Below are 27,091 nucleotides of genomic sequence, written 5' to 3' on the forward strand. Positions count from 1 at the left end.
TTGACATCTCCAAGTGGGGAGACTGTTAGTAAAGACGCTGGAGGGGTGAACCCGAGCACCAGGAGATGAGGAGATGAGATGCCTTTTCCAAACTCTTCCCGATCAGACGGTATACCATCCTCTGGATGTGACAGACATGTTTTAGCAGTAGGAAGAGTCCCATTCATGTAAGGAGAACACCAGGGCTTTTTCAAAATCAGTGTCTCCCCGAAACCCAAACTGGGGAGTTTTTTAAGCTACGGCTACACATATGTTCATTAAGGGCCTTGGGAAGTAGGCAGAGTCCAAACTTTAGATGACTGAAGTCTTCAGGGTCAGAAGCACTCACCACCGGCTTCCCTTAGGTTACACTTTAACTGTCATTGATAGATGATGTCAATAAAAATATCTATTCTTTTTCCGATTATTTCCCCTTATAGGTTATTGCACAATATTGAGTGTAGTTCCCTGTGCTATACAGTAGTTCCTTGTTGATGATCTATTTTATACATAGCAGTGTGTATGTGTTAATTCCAAACTGTTAATTTATCCCTCCTCCCACCTTTCCCCTTTGGTAATAATAAATTATAAGATTTTATACTTCTCAGAAATGGGGGAGCTGAAAGAGAGGTATCATTTTCAATGGAAAAGCATTTAAAACAAGATTGAAGCTTTAACCAAGATTATTAGATGTACATCCTTGGAAAGAAATCACTTCATTTCTCTAATATTGACCTGACAAATAAGACAAACCTTTTCACTGAACTTGCTTATAATAAAGTGATGGAAATATCAAATGGAAGTGTTAGAAACATCTTATTTTACCCGAGCCTTATAAACTGTTCTATGTTAACTACAGTTTGGCTCACACATCTGTTCATTGAAGTTACAATAGTCTCAATTTCTGTTACTGATCCTCCAGAGTGGACCCCAACAAGGGTCCCCCTGCCCAGTGTCATTGGGGCCAACAGATCGAGACTGAGTTTGGTTCCCAAGCAAAGGAAACTTTATATTTTCATCAGAGAATGGAGAGGTGAGAGCATGCACTACCCCGTGGGCTGTGGGCTGGGCTGCTGTGTAGAGATCCTGTCAGAGTCAGTGGGAGGGAGGGGGCGGAGCTCTCAAGGGCCGGGTTGGCTGCAGCTCAGGCTCTATATCTCGGAGTCTGCACTGGGCCCCAGGAGCTGAGGTGTCGACCCAGCCATTCTGCACCAGGAAATCTGGTCTGAAGTGCCGGGTGTGGAACCTCTGCATGCGGGACCCTAGGAGCACGTGAAATTAGACAAAGCACAAAGGATAAAAAAGGTCAGACTTGACTTTATTGCCCACATTCTATTTTTATCTCCCAGGGATTTTTAATGGGCTTTGCTGGGGACAAACCCCTCCTCTGCCTTTTGTCCCGTTCCTCATTCTTGGAGTGCTGAGGGTGCAGACCCTTCTTCTGTAACTGCTGAGTGCTGAGTTGGGAGCCCTCATACCAGGGGACGAGGGTCAGAACTTCTCCCCAGCAGCCTCCAGGTGACGTTGATTGGCCCCAGGACCCCTGCCTCCCTGCTCGTCCGCCTGAGCACCAGCATTGGAAGTGTTATAGATTCTAATGACCTTTAAGGGTCCAGGAAAGAGATGTGCAGAGACGCTGTGGGGGCCGGTTTCACCCCGCCCCACATTTGTTCGGCCACCTTAGGCTGACCGTTTCTGCCAGCCTAGATGCTCTGACCAGTAGTCTGCTCTTTCTTCAATTAGGCCCCTGAATTAACGTAAAAACAGCACCAGGTGTCAGAGCCCTGCCCGCTCAACTCCCAGACAGTCCAGGGTCAGTGGTGATCAAGGACCATGATGGCCACTGAGTCAACAGCCTTTTGAAGTAAACAGGAGTCCAGCCGGTCTTATTGGCCACCATCATCACGGTGTCTGTAGGCTTTTCTATGGTGACGGTGTGATATACGGTTCCCCCGCCAAGATTATTAGCTCCCCTCCGGGTGCAGGAAGTCCTGCAAGCAGTAGTCTACTCCTTCGGGACACACTATTGTTGTTTTATGAGAGAAACTCCAGGTCAAGTGATGTTCACACGAGTCGTCATGGTGCCCTGTTGCCCCCGGTTATCTCTCTGGATGTTGGAGTTGGAGGGCCTCCTCACTCGAGGTCGGTGTGCCCACGGAGCGAACCCTGCAACTTCAGGGCATGGTTGGTGATTAGGATCACCACGTGGGGTCCTTTTCCCTTAGGAGGGAGGTGGCCTTTTGGGCTGCTGATTTCCAGGTTTTTAGATACCGCCAGTATCTTGGCCAGATGTGGCAGTGGGCCAAGCCCCTTGGTGACTGTAGTTTATCCTACCTGGATGGCATTCTTGCGTTGTTCCATTTCAAGTGGTCCCAGTTTTTGCACTAATTCTCCAATGGCGATTCACCTTTCACCGGGAATGGAAAGGTCAAAGGGTTTAGCTCAATTAGGGAGTTCCAGGGCAAGGGTCTGAATTGACTGCTCTTTCCATTCTTGAAAGGCCACTTCTGGATTCTGTTCAAAAGGATCATCATCTTTTCCTTTCAGTGTTTCATATAGAGGCCCAGCTAGTAGACTGTAGTTAGGGATCCAGAAGCAGCAAACCCTGGCCTCCCCAGGAACCCCTAAGCTGTCTTCTAGTTTTAGAAAGGGGTAAGGCTGCAAATGGTTTCTTCCCTTTCCTGGGATGGGCTTCTCTGACCTTGTGTGAGAATGAAGCCCAGGCAGGTCACTGCAGTCTGTGATATTTGAGCTTTTTCTTGGACAACTTCTATCCTTTATTGGCTTGGTAGTTCAGAGGCCTCCTTAGTAGGGCTGGCGATCAGAATGTCGTCTGCATATTGAAGGAGGGTTTCCTTTTCCAGAGGTAGAACTTTTCGGTCGTTAGCTAAGCTTTCCCCAAAGATGGTGTGGGAATTTTTGAACCCTTGGGGCAAGACGGCCCGGAAGTATTGTTTTAGTTGTATGTTGAGTCCTGCCACTCACAAGCCAAAATTTCTTGTGACTCTGGGACTAATGGAATACAAAAGAAGGCATCATTGAAGACTAATACAGAATACCATGTCCTGGTGGTTGGTAGAATGACCAGCAGGGTGTAGGGATCAGGAGCAACTGGAGGTATATCCTCGGTGGCTTCACTGACTGTCCTGACATCCTTTACCAGGTCCCCAGCAGCCCATGGGGCTCTCGTGGTCAGGCCAATCCCAGGATATGGAGCTCTCCTGGGCAGGTACCCCACCCCCAACCCAGCCCACGGGGCTCTCATGGTCAGGCCCCTCCCAGGATACAGAGCTACCCTTGCAGGTACCGTGGCAGGGCTGGGCACACAGGAACCGTGCACATAGCCCTCATTGAAGAGCACCCCCAGCTCACCTGTCGCTCAGAGCTGACACAGAGCACCTCAGAGCAGGACTTGAACTAACAAACAGCAGCTCCGACAGGTCTGTGACCCTGGGCATCACTCTGTGTGGCCTCCCTCCACCTGGTCTTCCAGAGACTTCCACTGCACCCAGGGCACCAGGCCTCTGTCTCCAACCACCACCCACCCCTCCTCTCCCTGACTCCTGGGTTCCTCTCATTAGGAGAGGGTTTTCTTGAAGTTGTCTCCCACTCATGGGCCAGATAAAATGATTAGAAAACAAGCCAAAGCTGCAGCCCCTTGTCTATCCTGACTCTCAGGAGCCCACACCTGTTCCTTGGACCTGGCCGGTTCAGCAAGTTCCATTTTCTGCAACTGTGAGCCCCTGAGGGGTGATGATTGGCTGACCTGGGCAGCCTTACCATGCCGGCCAGCCCTCCCCAGGTGTGCCTGGGTTGAGATCAATATAAATACCACTCCAGGCAGCAAAAGCCCCTGCAGCTGTGCCTGACGCCATTTTCTCTGCCCTGTCAGCAGTCTCGGGGCTGGGCTGGTGGGAGGGAGTGAGAGGCCACGGCTTTGTGGGTGGCCCAGTGTGAGTGGGGCTCTGCTGGACTTTCTGCAGCAGTTGCCAGGCTGCCACCTGCTAAAGAAGAGGATGTGTCACCCATACCTGCTGCTGGAATTTCTCCCTGGGCAGAGGTGAGGAAGGAAAAAAGCAGTGGGGGCAGGGACAGGACGGGTATCTCAGGCAGGGAAATGGAAATCTTCCAGAAGAGCACCCAGGGCCAGGACCATCCTGGCTGGCCTGCAGGCACCAAGTCAGCTGGCATGCTGTCACTCGTGTGGCTCCATGGCCCTTCCTCTAGGCTTTCAAGTCCTTGTATATATTCAGGTGTTTTACCTGGGAAGGGCGGGAACAGTTCAGCAGCAACTGGCCTGGGGTTCAGCTCACGTTTACTCACAGATGCCTCGGCACGGTGCCCCAGCTTTGCAATGAGGACGCTTGTTGTGTGGGGGCTGCTGGCTGAATGGGAGACGATTCCCCACCACTGACCAACTTCAGAATTGTTTACAACTGGAGCAAGTGCCCTGATACGGTTTTCCTCTGAGTAACTGGTGGGTTCTGTTTTTTTTTTTCTCTTTTTCGTTTTTGGTTCAAGGTAGATTTTATTCCTCTTTTTTGTATTTACAGATATAAGCATGGAAATAATTTATTCATATAAATACATGTATGTGAAGGGAATAATTGTTTTTTCTGTTTTATTTTTTAAATTTTATTTCTTTTTAATTTTGAATTTTATTTTATATTTTTATACAGCAGGTTCTCATTGGTTATCTATTTTATACATATAAATGTTTACATGCCAATCCCAATCTCTCAACTCCTCCCACCACCACCCCTCCAAGAGCTTTCCCCCCTTGTTGTCCATACGATTGTTGTCTACATCTGTTGCTCTATTTATGCCTTGCAAAACGGTTAATCTGTACAGTTTTTCTAGGTTCCACATATATGCATGAATATACAAGATTTGTTTTTCTCTTTCTGACTTACTTCACTCTGTATGACAGTCTCTAGATCCATCGACGTCTCTACAAATGACCCAATTTCATTCCTTTCATGGCTTAGTAATATTCCATTTTATATATGTACCACATCTTTATGCATTCGTCTGTCTGTGGGCATTTAGGTTGCTTCCATTACCTCGATATTGTAAATAGTGATGCAATGAACATTGCGGTGAATGTCTCTTTTTGATTTATGGTTTTGTCTGGGTATATGTCCAGTCCTGGGATTGCTGTATCATATGGTAATTCTATTATTAGTTTCTTAAGAAACTCCATATTGTTCTCCATAGTGACTGTATCAATTTATATTCCCAACAATAGTGGAAGAGGCTTCCTTTTCTCCACACCCTTTCCAGCATTTGTTGTTTGTAGATTTTCAGATGATGCCCATTCTAACAGGTGTGAGGTGATACCTCATTGTTGAGTCCATTTCGTTGAGCAAGGGGTAGGTCTTGTCTATTACGTATTTGGCTTATGGAACGGTATCTGTGCTAATTTCAAACTCTGGTTTTATGCAGCACCCCAACTCACCTTTCCCCTTAAGCAAGCATAAGTTGGTTTTCTAAACTTGAGACCCTGTTCTGTTTTGTAATTCAGTTCATGTGTAGCCAAGTTTACATTCCGTGCATTAGTGATACCTTATGATGTTTCTTTTTCTGTGTGACTTATTTCACTTAGAATCATCATGCCTCAATCCACTCATTATGCTGGTACAGGCCTGGTGACACAGATTTCATTGCTGAGTGGTATTCTGTTGTACATAAGTACCGCAACTTCTTTATCAATTATTTGTTCTCTGGGATATTTAACTTGTACTGTAGAAGAGGCTCCTGTAAACAGAGCCGTTGTAAATTTTGGGGTGGCTGTGTCTTTTTGATTTTAATTTCCCTAAGCTATAGGACCATAAGTGGAAATGCCCTAGACTCTGTTGCTTTGTTTTTCAGATGTATCAGGAAACACCATACACTTCTCCAGAGTGGCTGTTGGCAATGTACATCCCGCCCATCAGCATAACAAGGCTCCTTTTTCCCCATGGCCTGTCTTGCCTTTCTGGATTTTACACTTTTCTCAGATGGCCCTTTAGACCGGGGGGAAGTGACACTTCATAGTAGTTCGGATTTCCATTGCAAGCTTGCTTGGTTTGCCAAAAAGGGCGTATGTGTTTGTTCCTGAATATATTCAGGAACAAACTCATACGCCCTTTGTTGCCAAGTGCATCATTGTCGATGTTCTGCCTCTTTTCCTATGCTTTAAATGCAAATCCAGTCTACCTCCTGAAATCGGTTTCCTGCAATTCTGCCCCGCTTTCAAGTCCTCTTCGCAGCCTTACTTCAATATATTTTTGGACGTTATCTGTCATTTATAACTCTGCAGGTTTGTGAATTACAGGGCCCCTGAGCTCCTTTCTTCAACTCGCTTTCTTGTGAGCTGGCCGCAAACCCGCAAGACTGCTTCAGGCCCTAATCTGCTTCTGGCAGGGCACGCTGAGCCTTTGGTTAATTCCTCTTCCTGGTGGGAAATGAGTGTTAAATATGCCCGTCCAGACACCTACCTCACTCTCAACCCCTTGGTGATGTGGGTCCTCTGGTTTGTGGCCACTTTTGCTGGGTTCCTCACCTTTCGATGATGTGGCCCCACTAGTGTGAGGACACTCCTGCTTGGTTCTCATCCACGTGGTTATGTGGACCCCCTGGTGAGAGTCTGTTCCTGGCTTTGTTCCTCACCCACCTGTGAGGGAGACCCTCTGCTGATAGGTCACTCCTGCATGGCTGGCACACATTGCCTTGGTGAAGTCAGCCGTGTGGTGGCAGTTGGAGCGTGCTGGGAATCTCTTCCCCCCGGTGATGAGGGCCCTCTTGCATCAGGCCCTGACTGCTGGGCTCACCAACTTTTCTTAGTGAGCCCAGTGATGCTTTGGCACTCCTCTTAGGATCCCATCTCCATGGGGATGTGGGCCTTCTGCTCTGAGGTCCCAACGGCTGGGTTGTTCACATTTTCATGATGTGGGCTCTCTGGTGTTAGTTCACAGAAGCCTGGATCCCATAGCCTCTGTGCTCTTGGCCGCCTGCTGGGAGGTTCCAACTGCTGGATTCCTCACTTTTTTAAATTTTTGGGCCCTCTGTTGTGAGGATCCTCCTGCCTGCCTCACTCCCAGCCCCTTCGTGATGTGTGTCGTCTGGTTTGAGGCCACATGTGCTGGGTTCCTCACCTTTCGATGATGTGGGACCAATGGTCTTAGGAGACTCCTGCCTGGTTCACATCCCCTTGGTGATGTGGGCCCTCTGTTGAGAGTCTGATCCTGGCTGGGTTCCTCACCCATCTGTGAGGTAGGCCGTCTGATGTGAGGTCACTCTTGCCTGGCTTGCTCACCTCGCCTTGTGGACATGAGCCCTCTGGTGGCACTTGGAGCCTGCTGGGAGCCTCCTCTCCTCGGTGATGAGGGCCCTCTGGCATCAGGCCCTAACTGCTGGGCTCCCCACATTTTGTGATGTGTGCCCAGTGGTGCGAGGACACTCCAGCCAGGTTCACATCCCCATTGGGGTGTGGGCCTTCTGCTCTGAGGTCCCAAAGCCTGGGTTGCTCACAGTTTCATGATGTGGGCTCTCTGCTGTTAGTTCACTCCTGCCTGCATCCCATAGCTTCTGTGCTCTGGACCGCCTGCTGGGAGGTTCCAACTGCTGGATTCCTCACCTTTCTTATTCTTTGGGCCCTCTGTTTTTAGGCTACTCCTGCCTGCCTCACTCCCATTCCCTTTGTGATATGTGTCCTCTGATTTGAGGCCACATGTGCTGGGTTCCGCACCTTTCGATGATGTGACCCCACTGGAGGGAAGACAGTCCTGACTGGTTCCCATCCCCTTGCTGATGTGGGCCCTCAGGTGAGTGTCTGATCCTGGCTGGGTTCCTCACCCTTCTGTGAGGTGGGCCCTCTGCTGTGAGGTCAATCATGCCTGTCTGGCACACGTCACCTTGGCGACGTGGGCCCTCTGGTGGCAGTTGGAGTGTGCTGGGATCCTCCTCCCCTCGGTGATGAAGGCCCTCTTGCCTTAGGCCATAACTGCTGGGCTCCCCACATTTTCTGATGTGCGCCAAGTGAGTGAGGAGACTCTTGCCAGGTTCCCATCCCCATGGCGATATGGGCCTTCTGCTCTGAGGTCAAAACGGCTGGCTTGCTCACAGTACCATGATGTGGGCCCTCTGCTGTGAGTTCACTCCGGCAAGGATCCCTTATCATCAGTTCTCTGAGCCGCCTGCTGGGAGGTTCCAACTGCTGGATTCCTCAACTTTTTTATTCTATGTGCCCTCTGTTGTGAGGCTCCTCCTGCCTGCCTCACTGCCAGCCCCTTGGTGATGACTGTCCTATGGCTTGAGGCCACATGTGCTGCGTTCCTCACCTTTCGATGATGTGACCCCACTCGTGTGAGGACACTCCTGCCTGGTTCCCATCCCCTTGGTGAGGTGGGCCCTCTGGCGAGAGTCTAATCCTGGCTGGGTTCCTCAACGTTCTGTGAGGTAGGCCCTCTGCTGTGAGGTCACTCCTGCCTGGCTGGCACACGTCACCTTGGAGACGTGAGCCCTCTGGTGGCAGTTGGAGCGTGCAGGGCGCCTCCTCCTCTCGGTGATGACGGCCCTCTGGCGTCAGGCCCTAAATGGTGGGCTCCCCACATTTTCTGATGTGCGCCCAGTGGTGCGAGGACACTCCAGCCAGGTTCCCATTCCCATGGGGATGTGGTCCTTCTGCGCTGAGGTCTCAACTCCTGGGTTGCTCACAGTTTTGTGATGTGGACCCTCTGCTGTGAGTTCACTGTGGCCTGGATCCCATAGCCTCGGTGTTCTGGGCCGCCTGCTGGAAGGTCTAAATGCTGGAATCCTCACGTTTTTTATATTATGTGCCCTGTGTTGTGAGGCTACTCCTGCCTGCCTCACTCCAAGGCCCTTGGTGATGTGGGTCCTCTGGTTTGAGGACACATGTGCTGGGTTCCTCACCTTAAGATGATGAGGCCCCACTGGTGTGAGGATAATCCTGACTGGGTCCCATCCCCTTTGTGATGTGGGCCCTCTGGTGAGAGTCTGATCCTGGCTGGGTTCCTCACCCATCTGTGAGGTGGGCCCTCTACTATCAGGTAACTCTTGCCTGGGTTGCTCACCTCGCCTTGTTGACATGAGCCCTCTGGTGGCAATTGGACCCTGCTGGGAGCCTCCTCAGCTCTGTGATGAGGGCCCTCTGACGTCAGGCCCTAACTGCTGGGCTCCCCAACTTTTCTTAGTGAGCCCAGTGTTGCTCAAGCACTCCTCTTAGGTTCCCATCCCCATGGGGATGTGGGCCTTCTGCTCTGAGGTTCCAACGGCTGGGTTGATCACAATTTCATGATGTGGGCTCTCTGGTGTTAGTTCACTGTGGCCTGGATCCCATAGCCTCTGTGGTCTTGGCTGCCTGCTGGGAGGTTCCAACTGCTCGATTCCTCAACTTTTGTATTCTATGGGTCCTGTGTTGTGATGCTCCTCCTGCCTGCCTCACTCGCAACCCCTTCGTGATGTGGGTCTTCTGGTTTGAGGCCACATGTGCTGGGTTAGGCAACTTTCAATGATGTGGCCCCACTGGTGTGAGGACACTCCTGCCTGGTTCCCATCCCCTTGGTGATGTGGGCCTTCTGGTGACAGTCTTATCCTGGCTGGGTTCCTCACTCTTCTGTGAGGTAGGCCCTCTGCTGTGAGGTCAATCCTGCCTGACTTGCACACATCACCTTGGCGATGTGGGCCCTCTGTTGGCACATGGAACCTGCTGGGAGCCTCCTGCCCTCGGTGATGACGGCCCTCTAGCATCAGGCTCTAACTGCTGGGCTCCCCACGTTTTCTGATGTGAGCCCAGTGATGCCAGGACACTCCTGTCAGGTTCCCATCCCCATGGGGATGTGGGCTTTCTGCTCTGAGGTCCCAATGCCTGGGTTGCTCACAGTTTCATGATGTGGGCTCTCTGCTGTTAGTTCACTCCTGCCTGCATCCCATAGCTTCTGTGCTCTCGGCCGCCTGCTGGGAGGTTCCAAATGCTGGATTCCTCACTTTTTTTATTCTTTGGGCCCTCTGTTTTTAGGCTACTCCTACCTGCCTCACTCCCATCCCCTTTGTGATGTATGTCCTCTGATATGAGGCCACATGTGCTGGGTTCCTCACCTTTCGATGATGTGGCCCCACTGGTGGGAGGACAGTCCTGACTGGTTCCCATCCCCTTGGTGTTGTGGGCCCTCTGGTGAGAGTCTCATCCTGCCTCGGTTCCTCACCCTTCTGTGAGATAGGCCCTCTGCTGTGAGGTCACTACTGCCTGGCTGGCGCATGCCACCTTGTAGACGTGGGCCCTCTGTTGGCAGTTGGAACCTGCTGGGAGTCTCCTCCCCTCAGTTATGAGGGCCCCCTGGCATCAGGCCCTAACTGCTGGGCTCCTAACATTTTCTGATATGTGCTAAGTGGTGCAAAGCCACTCCTGCCAGGTTCCCATCCCAATGGGGATGTGGGCCTTCTGTTCTGAGGTCCCAACAGCTGGGCTGCTCACAGGTTCATGATGTGGGCCCTCTGCTGTGAGTTCACTGCGGCCTGGATCCCATAGCCTCGGTGCTCTGGGCCACTTGCTGGGAGGTTCCAACTGCTGGATTCCTCAACTTTTATATTCTATGGACCCTGTGTTGTGAGGCCAGTCCTGCCAGCCTCATTCCGAACCCCTTGGTGATGTGGTTCCTCTGGTTTGAGGACACATGTGCTGGGATCCTCACCTTTCGATGATGTTGTCCCACTGGTGTGGGGACACTCCTGCCTGGTTCCCATCCCCTTGGTGATGTGGGCCCTCTGGTGAGAGTCTGATCCTGGCTGTGTTCCTCACCCTTCTGTGAGGTGGGCCCTCTGCTGTGAGGTCACTCCTGCCAGGCTGGCACACATCACCTTGGCGACGTTGGCCCTCTGGTGGCAGCTGGAGCCTGCTGGGAGCCTCCTCCTCTCGGTGATGAGTGCCCTCTAGCGTCAGGCCCTAACTTCTGAGCACCCCACGTTTTCTGATGTGAGCCCAGTGATGCCAGGACACTCCTGTCATGTTCCCATCACCATGGGGATGTGGGCCTTCTGCTCTGAGGTCCCAATGTCTGGGTTGCTCACAGTTTCATGATGTGGGCTGTCTGGTGTTAGTTCACTCTGGCCTGGATCCTCTAGCCTCTGTGCTCTGGGCCGCCTGCTGGGAGGTTCCAACTGCTGGATTCCTCACCTTTCTTATTTTTGGGCCCTCTGTTATGAGGCTCCTCCTGCCTGCCTCACTCCCAGCCCCTTGGTGATGGGTGTCCTATGGTTTGAAGCCACATGTTCTGGGTTCCTCACCTTTAGATGATGTGGCCCTACTCATGTGAGGACACTCCTGCCTGGTTCCAATCCATTTGGTGATGTGGGCCCTCTGGTGCGAGTCTGATCCTGACTGGGTTCGTCACACTTCTCTGAGGTGGGCCCTCTGCTGTGAGGTCATTCGTGCCTGGTTGGCACACATCGCCTTGGCGACGTCAGCCCTCTGGTGGCAGTTGGAGCCTGCTGGGAGCCTCCTTCCCTTGGTGATGAGGGTCCTCTGGCGTCAGGCCCTAACTGCTGGTCGCCCAAAATTTTCTGATACGTTCTCAGTGGTGCGAGGACACTCCTACCAGAATTCCATCCCCATGGGGATGTGGGCCTCCTGCTCTGAGGTCCCAATGGCTGGGTTGCTCAGTTTCATGACATGGGCCCTCTTCTGTGAGTTCACTGTGGCCTGGATCCCATGGCCTCGGTGCTCTGGGCCGCCTGCTGGGAGGTTCCAACTGCTGGATTCCTCACTTTTTTATTCTATGGGCCCAGTGTTGTGAGGCTACTCCTGCCTGCCTCACTCCGAGGTCCTTGGTGATGTGGGTCCTCTGGTTTGAGGACACATGTGCTGAGTACCTCAGCTTTTGATGATGTGGCCCCACTGATGTGAAGACACTCCTGCCTGGTTCCCATCCCCTTGGTGATGTGGGCCCTCTGGTGAGAGTCTGATGTTGGCTGGGTTTCTCACCCTTCTGTGAGGTGGGACCTCTGCTGTGAGGTAACTCCTGCCTGGCATGCTCACGTTGCCTTGGCAATGTGAGCCCTCAGGTGGCAGTTGGAGCCTGCTGGGAATCTCCTCCCCTCAGGTATGAGAGCTCTGGATAAAACACATATGCCCTTTTTTGCCAAGTGCATTATTTTCCAAGTTCTGTCTCTTTTCCTATGCTTTAAGAGCTACTCCCGTGTACGTTCTGAAATCAGTTTCCAGCAATTCTGCCCCGCATTCAAGTCCTCTTCGCAGCCTTACTTCAGTATAATTTTGGATGATAGCTGTCATTTATAACTCCGCAGGTTTCTGAATTACAGTGCCCCTGAGCTCCTTTCTTCAACTCGCTTTCTTGTGAGCTGGCCGCAACACCGCAGGATCTCCTCAGGCCCTAATCTAGTTCCAGCATGGCACGCGGAGCCTTTGGTTCATTTATCTTCCTGGTGGGAATGAGAGTTAAATTTGCCCGTCCAGACACCTACAGATAGTCTCCCATTGCTTCTCCTTATTCCGGTTCATCTTCCGAAGAACTTGCAAACTGGGCCAAACAGGAGGTTAAAGGCACTGACTCTCCAAGTGGGGAGAGTGTTAGTAAAGCGTCTGGAATGTTGCACCCGAGTACCAAGGGACGAAAACTGAGACACATTTGAACACGTTTCCCGATCACACGGTGGATCATACACTCCGTTCCACATGCATGTTTTAGCTGAAGGAAGAATCCCTTAAACCTGGAGAGTTGAGACCCATGGAATGGGTACCATGCAATATGACTTCAAAGTGTCTGCATTTGCTCACCGAACCTCACCAATCGTATCACTGCTGCGTTTATGCTGCTGTACAGACGCTTGATTCTCTTTCGGAGACATATAAATTCAAAGGTTTTAAGATTCTTACTAGTCAGGTATATTCTTAGGCGTTTAATATGGGGTGTTGAGTCCACTTCGTTGAGCAAGGAGTAGCTCTTGTCTATTACATATTTGGCTTATTGAACGGTATCTGTGCTAATTTCAATCTCTGGTTTCATGCAGCACCCCAACTCACCTTTCCCCTTAAGCAAGCATAAGTTGGTTTTCTACATTTCACACCCTGTTCTGTTTTGTAATTCAGTTCCTGTGTAGCCAAGTTTACATTCCGTGTAGTAGTGATACCTTATGATGTTTCTTTTTCTGTGTGACTTATTTCACTTACAATCATCGTACCTGCATCCACTCATTATGCTGCTATGGGCCTGATGACATAGATTTCATTGCTGAGTGATATTGCATTGTACGTAAGTACCACAACTTCTTTATCCATTTTTCGCTTTCTGTGATATTGAACTTGTACGGTAAACGAGGTTCTTGTAAACAGAGCCGTCCCAAACTTTGGGGTGGCTGTGTCTTTTTGATTTTAATTTCCCTAAGCTATAGGACCATAAGTGGAAGTGCCCTAGGCTCTGTTGCCTTGTTTTTTGGATGTTTCAGGAAACACCATACACTTCTCCAGAGTGGCTGCTGGCAATTTACATCCCGCCCATCAGCATAACAAGGCTCCCAGTTCTCCATGGCCTGTCCTGCCTTTCTGGATTTTACACTTTTTTCAGATGGCCCTTTTGACCGGGGGGCAGTGAGACTTCATTGTAGTGCAGATTTCCTTTGCAAGCTTGCTTGGTTGGCCAAAAAGGGCGTATGCGTTTTTTCCTGAATATATTCAGGAAAAAACGCATACGCCCTTTTTGGCCAAGTGCATCATTGTGGACGTTCTGCCTCTTTTCCTATGCTTTACATGCAATTCCAGTCTACCTCCTGAAATCGGTTTCCTGCAATTCTGCCCCGCTTTCAACTCCTCTTGGCAGCCTTACTTCAATATATTTTTGGAAGATAGCTGTCATTTATAACTCTGCAGGTTTGTGAATTACAGTGCCCCTGAGCTCCTTTCTTCAACTCGCTTTCTTGTGAGCTGGCCGCAACACCGCAGGATTGCTTCAGGCCCTAGTTTGGTTCTGGCACGGCATGCTGAGCCTTTGGTTAATTCTTCTTCCTGGTGGGAAATGAGAGTTAAATTTGCCCGTCCAGACACCTCCAGCTAGTCTCTCATTGGTTCTCCCAATTCCTGTTCATTTTCCACAGAAATTGCAAACTGGGCCAAACAGGAGGTTAAAGGCACTGACTCTCCACGTGGGGAGAGTGTTAGTAAAGCGTCTGGAATGTTGCACCCGAGTAGCAGGGGACGAAAACTGAGACACATTTGAACACGTTTTCCGATCACATGGTGGATGTAACTCTGGGTTCCACATGCATGTTTTAGCTGAAAGAAGAATCCCTTATACATGGAGAGTTGAGACCCATGGAATGGGTACCATGCAATATGACTTCAAAGGGTCTGCATTTGCTCACCGAACCTCACCAATCCTATCACTGCTGCGTTTATGCCGCTGTACACACGCTTGATTCTCTTTCGGAGACATATAAAACCATAGGTTTTAAAATTCTTACTAGTCAGGTATATTGTTAGGCGTTTAATATGGGGTGTTGAGTCCACTTCGTTGAGCAAGGAGTAGCTCTTGTCTATTACATATTTGGCTTATGGAATGGTATCTGTGCTAATTTCAATCTCTTGTTGTATGCAGCACCCCAACTCACCTTTCCCCTTAAGCAAGCATAAGTTGGTTTTCTACATTTGACACTCTGTTCTGTTTAGTAATTTAGGTCCTGTGTAGCCAAGTTTACATTCCGTGTAGTAGTGATATCTTATGATGTTTCTTTTTCTGTGTGACTTATTTCACTTAGAATCATCGTACCTGAATCCACTCATTATGCTGCTATGTGCCTGATGACATAGATTTCATTGCTGAGTGATATTGCATTGTACGTAAGTACCACAACTTCTTTATCCATTTTTCGCTTTCTGTGATATTGAACTTGTACGGTGAACAAGGTTCTTGTAAACAGAGCCGTCCCAAACTTTGGGATGGCTGTGTTTTTTTGATTTTAATTTCCCTAAGCTATAGGACCATAAGTGGAAGTGCCCTAGGCTCTGTTGCTTTGTTTTTTGGATGTTTCAGGAAACACCATACACTTCTCCAGAGTGGCTGCTGGTAATTTACATCCCAGCCACCAGCATAACAAGGCTCCCAGTTCTCCATGGCCTGTCCTGCCTTTCTGGATTTTACACTTTTTTCAGATGGTCCTTTTGACCAGGGGGCAGTGAGACTTCATTGTAGTGCAGATTTCCTTTGCAAGCTTGCTTGGTTGGCCAAAAAGTGCGTATGCGTTTTTTCCTGAATATATCCAGGAAAAACCGCATACGCCCTTTTTGGCCAAGTGCATCATTGTGGACGTTTTGCCTCTTTTCCTATGCTTTACATGCAATTCCAGTCTACCTCCTGAAATTGGTTTCCTGCAATTCTGCCCCGCTTTCAACTCCTCTTGGCAGCCTTACTTCAATATATTTTTGGAAGATAGCTGTCATTTATAACTCTGCAGGTTTGTGAATTACAGTGCCCCTGAGCTCCTTTCTTCAACTCGCTTTCTTGTGAGCTGGCCGCAACACCGCAGGATTGCTTCAGGCCCTAGTTTGGTTCCGGCACGGCATGCTGAGCCTTTGGTTAATTCCTCTTCCTGGTGGGAAATGAGAGTTAAATTTGCCCGTCCAGACACCTCCACCTAGTCTCTCATTGGTTCTCCCTATTCCTGTTCATTTTCCACAGAAATTGCAAACTGGGCCAAACAGGAGGTTAAAGGCACTGACTCTCCAAGTGGGGAGAGTGTTAGTAAAGCGTCTGGAATGTTGCACCCGAGTAGCAGGGGATGAAAACTGAGACACATTTGAACACGTTTTCCGATCACACGGTGGATCATACTCTGGGTTCAACATGTATGTTTTAGCTGAAAGAAGAATCCCTTAAACATGGAGAGTTGAGACCCATGGAATGGGTACCATGCAATATGACTTCAAAGGGTCTGCATTTGCTCACCGAACCTCACCAATCCTATCACTGCTGCGTTTATGCCGCTGTACACACGCTTGATTCTCTTTCGGAGACATATATATCCATAGGTTTTAAGATTCTTACTAGTCAGGTATATTGTTAGGCGATTAATATGGGGTGTTGAGTCCACTTCGTTGAGCAAGGAGTAGCTCTTGTCTATTACATATTTGGCTTATGGAATGGTATCTGTGTTAATTTCAATCTCTTGTTGTATGCAGCACCCCAACTCACCTTTCCCCTTAAGCAAGCATAAGTTGGTTTTCTACATTTCACACCCTGTTCTGTTTTGTAATTCAGTTCCTGTGTAGCCAAGTTTACATTACGTGTAGTAGTGATATCTTATGATGTTTCTTTTTCTGTGTGACTTATTTCACTTAGAATCATCGTACCTGAATCCACTCATTATGCTGCTATGGGCCTGATGACATAGATTTCATTGCTGAGTGATATTGCATTGTACGTAAGTACCACAACTTCTTTATCCATTTTTCGCTTTCTGTGATATTGAACTTGTACGGTAAACGAGGTTCTTGTAAACAGAGCCGTCCCAAACTTTGGGGTGGCTGTGTCTTTTTGATTTTAATTTCCCTAAGCTATAGGACCATAAGTGGAAGTGCCCTAGGCTCTGTTGCCTTGTTTTTTGGATGTTTCAGGAAACACCATACACTTCTCCAGAGTGGCTGCTGACAATTTACATCCCGCCCATCAGCATAACAAGGCTCCCAGTTCTCCATGGCCTGTCCTGCCTTTCTGGATTTTACACTTTTTTCAGATGGCCCTTTTGACCGGGGGGCAGTGAGACTTCATTGTAGTGCAGATTTCCTTTGCAAGCTTGCTTGGTTGGCCAAAAAGGGCGTATGCGTTTTTTCCTGAATATATTCAGGAAAAAACGCATACGCCCTTTTTGGCCAAGTGCATCATTGTGGACGTTCTGCCTCTTTTCCTATGCTTTACATGCAATTCCAGTCTACCTCCTGAAATCGGTTTCCTGCAATTCTGCCCCGCTTTCAACTCCTCTTGGCAGCCTTACTTCAATATATTTTTGGAAGATAGCTGTCATTTATAACTCTGCAGGTTTGTGAATTACAGTGCCCCTGAGCTCGTTTCTTCAACTCGCTTTCTTGTGAGCTGGCCGCAACACCGCAGGATTGCTTCAGGCCCTAGTTTGGTTCCGGCACGGCATGCTGAGCCTTTGGTTAATTCTTCTTCCTGGTGGGAAATGAGAGTTAAATTTGCCCGTCCAGACACCTCCACCTAGTCTCTCATTGGTTCTCCCTATTCCTGTTCATTTTCCACAGAAATTGCAAACTGGGCCAAACAGGAGGTTAAAGGCACTGACTCTCCAAGTGGGGAGAGTGTTAGTAAAGCGTCTGGAATGTTGCACCCGAGTAGCAGGGGACGAAAACTGAGACACATTTGAACACGTTTTCCGATCACATGGTGGATGTAACTCTGGGTTCCACATGCATGTTTTAGCTGAAAGAAGAATCCCTTATACATGGAGAGTTGAGACCCATGGAATGGGTACCATGCAATATGACTTCAAAGGGTCTGCATTTGCTCACCGAACCTCACCAATCCTATCACTGCTGCGTTTATGCCGCTGTACACACGCTTGATTCTCTTTCGGAGACATATAAAACCATAGGTTTTAAAATTCTTACTAGTCAGGTATATTGTTAGGCGTTTAATATGGGGTGTTGAGTCCACTTCGTTGAGCAAGGAGTAGCTCTTGTCTATTACATATTTGGCTTATGGAATGGTATCTGTGCTAATTTCAATCTCTTGTTGTATGCAGCACTCCAACTCACCTTTCCCCTTAAGCAAGCATAAGTTGGTTTTCTACATTTGACACTCTGTTCTGTTTAGTAATTTAGGTCCTGTGTAGCCAAGTTTACATTCCGTGTAGTAGTGATATCTTATGATGTTTCTTTTTCTGTGTGACTTATTTCACTTAGAATCATCGTACCTGAATCCACTCATTATGCTGCTATGTGCCTGATGACATAGATTTCATTGCTGAGTGATATTGCATTGTACGTAAGTACCACAACTTCTTTATCCATTTTTCGCTTTCTGTGATATTGAACTTGTACGGTGAACAAGGTTCTTGTAAACAGAGCCGTCCCAAACTTTGGGATGGCTGTGTCTTTTTGATTTTAATTTCCCTAAGCTATAGGACCATAAGTGGAAGTGCCCTAGGCTCTGTTGCTTTGTTTTTTGGATTTTTCAGGAAACACCATACACTTCTCCAGAGTGGCTGCTGGTAATTTACATCCCAGCCACCAGCATAACAAGGCTCCCAGTTCTCCATGGCCTGTCCTGCCTTTCTGGATTTTACACTTTTTTCAGATGGTCCTTTTGACCAGGGGGCAGTGAGACTTCATTGTAGTGCAGATTTCCTTTGCAAGCTTGCTTGGTTGGCCAAAAAGTGCGTATGCGTTTTTTCCTGAATATATCCAGGAAAAACCGCATACGCCCTTTTTGGCCAAGTGCATCATTGTGGACGTTTTGCCTCTTTTCCTATGCTTTACATGCAATTCCAGTCTACCTCCTGAAATTGGTTTCCTGCAATTCTGCCCCGCTTTCAACTCCTCTTGGCAGCCTTACTTCAATATATTTTTGGAAGATAGCTGTCATTTATAACTCTGCAGGTTTGTGAATTACAGTGCCCCTGAGCTCCTTTCTTCAACTCGCTTTCTTGTGAGCTGGCCGCAACACCGCAGGATTGCTTCAGGCCCTAGTTTGGTTCCGGCACGGCATGCTGAGCCTTTGGTTAATTCCTCTTCCTGGTGGGAAATGAGAGTTAAATTTGCCCGTCCAGACACCTCCACCTAGTCTCTCATTGGTTCTCCCTATTCCTGTTCATTTTCCACAGAAATTGCAAACTGGGCCAAGCAGGAGGTTAAAGGCACTGACTCTCCAAGTGGGGAGAGTGTTAGTAAAGCGTCTGGAATGTTGCACCTGAGTAGCAGGGGACGAAAACTGAGACACATTTGAACACGTTTTCCGATCACACGGTGGATCATACTCTGGGTTCAACATGTATGTTTTAGCTGAAAGAAGAATCCCTTAAACATGGAGAGTTGAGACCCATGGAATGGGTACCATGCAATATGACTTCAAAGGGTCTGCATTTGCTCACCGAACCTCACCAATCCTATCACTGCTGCGTTTATGCCGCTGTACACACGCTTGATTCTCTTTCGGAGACATATATATCCATAGGTTTTAAGATTCTTACTAGTCAGGTATATTGTTAGGCGATTAATATGGGGTGTTGAGTCCACTTCGTTGAGCAAGGAGTAGCTCTTGTCTATTACATATTTGGCTTATGGAATGGTATCTGTGTTAATTTCAATCTCTTGTTGTATGCAGCACCCCAACTCACCTTTCCCCTTAAGCAAGCATAAGTTGGTTTTCTACATTTCACACCCTGTTCTGTTTTGTAATTCAGTTCCTGTGTAGCCAAGTTTACATTACGTGTAGTAGTGATATCTTATGATGTTTCTTTTTCTGTGTGACTTATTTCACTTAGAATCATCGTACCTGAATCCACTCATTATGCTGCTATGGGCCTGATGACATAGATTTCATTGCTGAGTGATATTGCATTGTACGTAAGTACCACAACTTCTTTATCCATTTATCGCTTTCTGTGATATTGAACTTGTACTGTAAACGAGTTTCTTGTAAACAGAGCCGTCCCAAACTTTGGGGTGGCTGTGTCTTTTTGATTTTAATTTCCCTAAGCTATAGGACCATAAGTGGAAGTGCCCTAGGCTCTGTTGCTTTGTTTTTTGGATGTTTCAGGAAACACCATACACTTCTCCAGAGTGGCTGCTGGCAATTTACATCCCACCCATCAGCATAACAAGGCTCCTAGTTCTCCTTGGCCTTTCCTGCCTTTCTGGATTTTACACTTTTTTCAGATAGCCCTTTTGACCGGGGGGCAGTGAGACTTCATTGTAGTGCAGATTTCCTTTGCAAGCTTGCTTGGTTGGCCAAAAAGGGCGTATGCGTTTTTTCCTGAATATATTCAGGAAAAAACGCATACGCCCTTTTTGGCCAAGTGCATCATTGTGGACGTTCTGCCTCTTTTCCTATGCTTTACATGCAATTCCAGTCTACCTCCTGAAATCGGTTTCCTGCAATTCTGCCCCGCTTTCAACTCCTCTTGGCTGCCTTACTTCAATATATTTTTGGAAGATAGCTGTCATTTATAACTCTGCAGGTTTGTGAATTACAGTGCCCCTGAGCTCCTTTCTTCAACTCGCTTTCTTGTGAGCTGGCCACAACACCGCAGGATTGCTTCAGGCCCTAGTTTGTTTCTGGCACGGCATGCTGAGCCTTTGGTTAATTCCTCTTCCTGGTGGGAAATGAGAGTTAAATTTGCCCGTCCAGACACCTCCAGCTAGTCTCTCATTGGTTCTCCCAATTCCTGTTCATTTTCCACAGAAATTGCAAACTGGGCCAAACAGGAGTTTAAAGGCACTGACTCTCCAAGAGGGGAGAGTGTTAGTAAAGCATCTGGAATGTTGCACCCGAGTACCAGGGGACGTAAACTGAGACACATTTGAACACGTTTTCCGATCACACGGTGGATCATACTCTGGGTTCCACATGCATGTTTCAGCTGAAGGAAGAATCCCTTAAACATGGAGAGTTGAGACCCATGGAATGGGTACCATGCAATATGACTTCAAAGGGTCTGCATTTGCTCACCGAACCTCACCAATCCTATCACTGCTGCGTTTATGCCGCTGTACACACGCTTGATTCTCTTTCGGAGACATATAAATCCATAGTTTTTAAGATTCTTACTAGTCAGGTATATTGTTAGGCGTTTAATATGGGGTGTTGAGTCCACTTCGTTGAGCAAGGTGTAGCACTTGTCTATTATATATTTGGCTTATGGAACGGTATCTGTGCTAATTTCAATCTCTTGTTGTATGCAGCACCCCAACTCACCTTTCCCCTTAAGCAAGCATAAATTGGTTTTCTACATTTGACACTCTGTTCTGTTTAGTAATTTAGTTCCTGTGTAACCAAGTTTACATTCCGTGTAGTAGTGATATCTTATGATGTTTCTTTTTCTGTGTGACTTATTTTTTTATTTTTTTTATTTTTTTATTTTTATTTTTTTTGCGGTACGTGGGCCTCTCACTTTTGTGGTCTTTCCCATTGCGGAGCACAGGCTCCGGACGCGCAGGCTCAGCGGCCATGGCTCACAGGCCCAGCCGCTCCGCGGCATGTGGGATCTTCCGGGAGCCGGGCACGAACCCATGTCCTCTGCATCGGCAGGCGGACTCTCAACCACTGCGCCACCAGGTAAGCCCTGTGTGACTTATTTCACTTAGAATCATCGTACCTGAATCCACTCATTATGCTGCTACGGGTCTGATGACATAGATTTCATTGCTGAGTGATATTGCATTGTACGTAAGTACCACAACTTCTTTATCCATTTTTCACTTACTGTGATATTGAACTTGTACCGTAAACGAGGTTCTTGTAAACAGAGCCATCCCAAACTTTGGGGTGGCTGTGTCTTTTTGATTTTAATTTCCCTAAGCTATAGGACCATAAGTGGAAGTGCCCTAGGCTCTGTTGCTTTGTTTTTTGGATGTTTCAGGAAACACCATACACTTCTCCATAGTGGCTGCTGGCAATTTACATCCCGCCCATCAGCATAACAAGGCTCCCAGTTCTCCATGGCCTGTCCTGCCTTTCTGGATTTTACACTTTTTTCAGATAGCCCTTTTGACCGGGGGGCAGTGAGACTTCATTGTAGTGCAGATTTCCTTTGCAAGCTTGCTTGGTTGGCCAAAAAGGGCGTATGCGTTTTTTCCTGAATATATTCAGGAAAAAACGCATACGCCCTTTTTGGCCAAGTGCATCATTGTGGACGTTGTGCCTCTTTTCCTATGCTTTACATGCAATTCCAGTCTACCTCCTGAAATCGGTTTCCTGCAATTCTGCCCCGCATTCAACTCCTCTTGGCAGCCTTCCTTCAATATATTTTTGGAAGATAGCTGTCATTTAAACTCTGCAGGTTTGTGAATCACAGTGACCCTGAGCTCCTTTCTTCAACTCGCTTTCTTGTGAGCTGGCCGCAACACCGCAAGATTGCTTCAGGCCCTAGTTTGTTTCCGGCACGGCATGCTGAGCCTTTGGTTAATTCCTCTTCCTGGTGGGAAATGAGAGTTAAATTTGCCCGTCCAGACACCTCCACCTAGTCTCTCATTGGTTCTCCCTATTCCTGTTCATTTTCCACAGAAATTGCAAACTGGGCCAAACAAGAGGTTAAAGGCACTGACTCTCCAAGTGGGGAGAGTGTTAGTAAAGCGTCTGGAATGTTGCACCCGAGTAGCAGGGGACGAAAACTGAGACACATTTGAACACGTTTTCCGATCACACGGTGGATCATACTCTGGGTTCCACATGCATGTTTTAGCTGAAGGAAGAATCCCTTAAACCTGGAGAGTTGAGACCCATGGAATGGATACCATGCAATATGACTTCAAAGTGTCTGCATTTGCTCACCGAACCTCACCAATCCTATCGCTGCTGCGTTTATGCCGCTGTACACACGCTTGATTCTCTTTCGGAGACATATAAATCTATAGGTTTTAAGATTCTTACTAGTCAGGTATATTGTTAGGCGTTTAATATGGGGTGTTGAGTCCACTTCGTTCAGCAAGGAGTAGCTCTTGTCTATTGCATATTTGGCTTATGGAAAGGTATCTGTGCTAATTTCAATCTCTTGTTGTATGCAGCACCCCAACTCACCTTTCCACTTAAGCAAGCATAAATTGGTTTTCTACATTTGGCACTCTTTTCTGTTTAGTAATTTAGTTCCTGTGTAGCCAAGTTTACATTCCGTGTAGTAGTGATATCTTATGATGTTTCTTTTTCTGTGTGACTTATTTCACTTAGAATCATCGTACCTGAATCCACTCATTATGCTGCTATGTGCCTGATGACATAGATTTCATTGCTGAGTGATATTGCATTGTACGTAAGTACCACAATTTCTTTATCCATTTTTCGCTTTCTGTGATATTGAACTTGTATGTTGAACAAGGTTCTTGTAAACAGAGCCGTCCCAAACTTTGGGATGGCTGTGTCTTTTTGATTTTAATTTCCCTAAGCTATAGGACCATAAGTGGAAGTGCCCTAGGCTCTGTTGCTTTGTTTTTTGGATGTTTCAGGAAACACCATACACTTCTCCAGAGTGGCTGCTGGTAATTTACATCCCACCCATCAGCATAACAAGGCTCCCAGTTCTCCATGGCCTGTCCTGCCTTTCTGGATTTTACACTTTTTTCAGATGGCCCTTGTGACCAGGGGGCAGTGAGACTTCATTGTAGTGCAGATTTCCTTTGCAAGCTTGCTTGGTTGGCCAAAAAGTGCATATGCGTTTTTTCCTGAATATATCCAGGAAAAAACGCATACGCCCTTTTTGGCCAAGTGCATCATTGTGGACGTTCTGCCTCTTTTCCTATGCTTTACATGCAATTCCAGTCTACCTCCTGAAATCGGTTTCCTGCAATTCTGCCCCGCTTTCAACTCCTCTTGGCTGCCTTACTTCAATATATTTTTGGAAGATAGCTGTCATTTTAACTCTGCAGGTTTGTGAATTACAGTGCCCCTGAGCTCCTTTCTTCAACTCGCTTTCTTGTGAGCTGGCCGCAACACCGCAGGATTGCTTCAGGCCCTAGTTTGTTTCCGGCACGGCATGCTGAGCCTTTGGTTAATTCCTCTTCCTGGTGGGAAATGAGAGTTAAATTTGCCCGTCCAGACACCTCCACCTAGTCTCTCATTGGTTCTCCCTATTCCTGTTCATTTTCCACAGAAATTGCAAACTGGGCCAAACAGGAGGTTAAAGGCACTGACTCTCCAAGTGGGGAGAGTGTTAGTAAAGCGTCTGGAATGCTGCACCCGAGTAGCAGGGGACGAAAACTGAGACACATTTGAACACGTTTTCCGATCACGCGGTGGATCATACTCTGGGTTCCACATGCATGTTTTAGCTGAAGGAAGAATCCCTTAAACATGGAGAGTTGAGACCCATGGAATGGGTACCATGCAATATGACTTCAAAGGGTCTGCATTTGCTCACCGAACCTCACCAATCCTATCACTGCTGCGTTTATGCCGCTGTACACACGCTTGATTGTCTTTCGGAGACATATAAATCCATAATTTTTAAGATTCTTACTAGTCAGGTATATTGTTAGGCGTTTAATATGGGTTGTTGAGTCCACTTCGTTGAGCAAGGAGTAGCACTTGTCTATTATATATTTGGCTTATGGAACGGTATCTGTGCTAATTTCAATCTCTTGTTGTATGCAGCACCCCAACTCACCTTTCCCCTTAAGCAAGCATAAATTGGTTTTCTACATTTGACACTCTGTTCTGTTTAGTAATTTAGTTCCTGTGTAACCAAGTTTACATCCGTGTAGTAGTGATATCTTATGATGTTTCTTTTTCTGTGTGACTTATTTTTTTATTTTTTTTATTTTTTTATTTTTATTTTTTTTTTGCGGTACGTGGGCCTCTCACTGTTGTGGTCTTTCCCATTGCAGAGCCCAGGCTCCGGACACGCAGGCTCAGCGGCCATGGCTCACAGGCCCAGCCGCTCCGCGGCATGTGGGATCTTCCCGGAGCGGGGCACGAACCCATGTCCTCTGCATCGGCAGGCGGACTCTCAACCACTGCGCCACCAGGTAAGCCCTGTGTGACTTATTTCACTTAGAATCATCGTACCTGAATCCACTCATTGTGCTGCTACAGGCCTGATGACATAGATTTCATTGCTGAGTGATATTGCATTGTACGTAAGTACCACAACTTCTTTATCCATTTTTCGCTTTCTGTGATATTGAACTTGTACCGTAAACGAGGTTCTTGTAAACAGAGCCGTCCCAAACTTGGGGAGGCTGTGTCTTTTTGATTTTAATTTCCCTAAGCTATAGGACCATAAGTGGAAGTGCCCTAGGCTCTGTTGCTTTGTTTTCTGGATGTTTCAGGAAACACCATACACTTCTCCAGAGTGGCTGCTGGCAATTTACATCCCGCCCATCAGCATAACAAGGCTCCCAGTTCTCCATGGCCTGTCCTGCCTTTCTGGATTTTACACTTTTTTCAGATGGCCCTTTTGACCGGGGGGCAGTGAGACTTCATTGTAGTGCAGATTTCCTTTGCAAGCTTGCTTGGTTGGCCAAAAAGGGCGTATGCGTTTTTTCCTGAATATATTCAGGAAAGAACGCATACGCCCTTTTTGGCCAAGTGCATCATTGTGGACGTTCTGCCTCTTTTCCTATGCTTTACATGCAATTCCAGTCTACCTCCTGAAATCGGTTTCCTGCAATTCTGCCCCGCTTTCAAGTCCTCTTGGCAGCCTTACTTCAATATATTTTTGGACGATAAGTGTCATTTATAACTCTGTAGGGTTGTGAATTACAGTGTCCCTGAGCTCCTTTCTTCAACTCGCTTTTTTGTGAGCTGGCCGCAACACTGCAGGATTGCTTCAGGCCCTAGTGTGGTTCCGGCATGGCACGCTGAGCCTTTGGTTAATTCCTCTTCCTGGTGGGAAATGAGAGTTAAATTTGCCCTTCCAGACACCTCCAGCTAGTCTCTCCTTGGTTCTCCATCTTCCTGTTCATCTTCCACAGAAACTGCAAACTGGGCCAAACAGGAGGTTAAAGGCACTGACTCTCCAAGTGGGGAGAGTGTTAGTAAAGTGTCTGGAATGTTGTACCCGAGTACCAGGGGACGAAAACTGAGACACATTTGAACACGTTTCCCGATCACACCGTGGATCATACTCTGGGTTCCACATGCATGTTTTAGCTGAATGAAGAATCCCTTAAACCTAGAGATTTGAGACCATGGAATGGGTACCATGCAATATTACTTCAAAGGGTCTGCATTTGCTCACCGAACCTCACCAATCCTATCACTGCTGCGTTTATTCCGCTGTACACATGCTTGATTCTCTTTCGGAGACATATAAATCCATAGGTTTTAAGATTCTTACTAGTCAGGTATATTCTTAGGCTTTTAATATGGGATGTTGAGTCCACTTCGTTGAGCAAGGAGTAGCTATTCTCTATTACATATTTGTCTTATGGAACGGTATCTGCTAATTTCAATTTCTGGTTTTATGCAGCACCCTAACTCACCTTTCCCCTTAAGCAAGCATAAGTTGGTTTTCTACATTTGAGACGCTGTTCTGTTTTGTAATTCAGTTCCTGTGTAGCCAAGTTTACATTCCGTGTAGTAGTGATATCTTATGATGTTTCTCTTTCTGTGTGACTTATTTCACTTAGAATCATCGTACCTGAATCCACTCATTATGCTGCTACGGGCCTGATGACATAGATTTCATTGCTGAGTGATATTGCATTGTACGTAAGTACCACAACTTCTTTATCCATTTTTCACTTTTTGCGATATTAAACTTGTACCGTAAACGAGGTTCTTGTAAACAGAGCCATCCCAACCTTTGGGGTGGCTGTGTCTTTTTGATTTTAATTTCCCTAAGCTATAGGACCATAAGTGGAAGTGCCCTAGGCTCTGTTGCTTAGTTTTTTGGATGTTTCAGGAAACACCGTACACTTCTCCAGAGTGGCTGTTGGCAATTTACATCTCGCCCATCAGCATAACAAGGCTCCCAGTTCTCCATGGCCTGTCCTGCCTTTCTGGATTTTACTCTTTTTTCAGAAGGCCCTTTGACCGGGGGGCAGTGAGACTTCATTGTAGTGCAGATTTCCTTTGCGAGCTTGCTTGGTTGGCCAGAAAGGGCTTATGCGTTTCTTCCTGAATATATTCAGGAAAGAACGCATACGCCCTTTTTGGCCAAGTGCATCATTGTCGACGTTCTGAGTCTTTTCATATGTTTTCAGTGCAATTCCAGTCTACCTCCTGAAATAGGTTTCCTGCAGTTCTGCCTTGCTCTCAGTGCCTCTTCATAGCCTTACTTCAATATACTTTTGGAAAATAGTTGGCCTTTATAACTCTGCAGGTTTTTGAATTGCAGTGGCCCTTAGCTCCATTTTTCAGCTCTTATTTTTGTGATCTTGCCTCATATCCACAGGATTTCTTCAGGCCCTATTCTTCTTCTGGGGCGCCTTGCT

Source organism: Leucopleurus acutus, assembly GCF_964270905.1.
Source record: "Leucopleurus acutus genome assembly, chromosome: 1".
Lineage (NCBI taxonomy): Eukaryota > Metazoa > Chordata > Mammalia > Artiodactyla > Delphinidae > Leucopleurus > Leucopleurus acutus.